This window comes from Brassica oleracea, chromosome C6, assembly GCF_000695525.1.
Source record: "Brassica oleracea var. oleracea cultivar TO1000 chromosome C6, BOL, whole genome shotgun sequence".
NCBI classification, from domain to species: Eukaryota; Viridiplantae; Streptophyta; class Magnoliopsida; order Brassicales; family Brassicaceae; genus Brassica; species Brassica oleracea.
The window spans coordinates 13,007,728-13,008,540 of NC_027753.1; positions in this window are offsets into that span (position 1 = coordinate 13,007,728).

Consider the following 813-nt stretch of genomic DNA (forward strand, 5'->3'; position numbering starts at 1 on the left):
CAAAGATTATACATTTACAAAGCTAGCTAATCAAATGCCAGGCACATTTGCTGACCCGAAAAAGAATGACTAAATCATATATAAACCAGCTTGTAAAGCACCAACTAAATTGATGTCCAAGAGAGACACAGTCAAGTTGCTACAGAGTCTATACAAGATAGACCAATAAATTCCAAAGATAAGAATCCTCGGAAACAAAAGAGAAAGGTGCATAGAATGATAAAACAAATCCGAGGTCAAGGAAACCATCCCAGACATAGAGATAAGGCCGGCCGGCTCTAAGGTACAGGTACCCAACAATGTAGCTTGGGACGAGAAGCTGCAAAGTATTAAAGGTCCTGATAATAATGAATCTCAATCGGTTATATCATGTCTGGAACATAATGGAACACAATAAGGAATGTTGACATAAGATGATACAAGGTAGCACTTGAATTTATGAATATAAGCGAGGATCATGAACCCACGTCAATATAAGAGTGCGCACTCGTAGAACAGATTGAATGAAAATGTGGGGTTAAATAGTTTAAAGAAGAAAGGCGTATTTGGCCATATGTTACAATTTGCCTATTTCCTAATTTGTTTATGTTTATGATTTGTAATATTTCCTATTATTGTATTTTCATTTAACTCTCTTGTAACCCCATATAAAAAGAACACTTATTCATTAATAATATACAGAATATACTCTCATGTGGTGGATGCAACTAATTTTAGATTTCTCATAAGTCTGGCTATATAAGAGAGAAAATTAGACTTGCAGCAAGTTGATGTAGTGACTGCATATTTATATGGTCCACTGGATAATGAAAG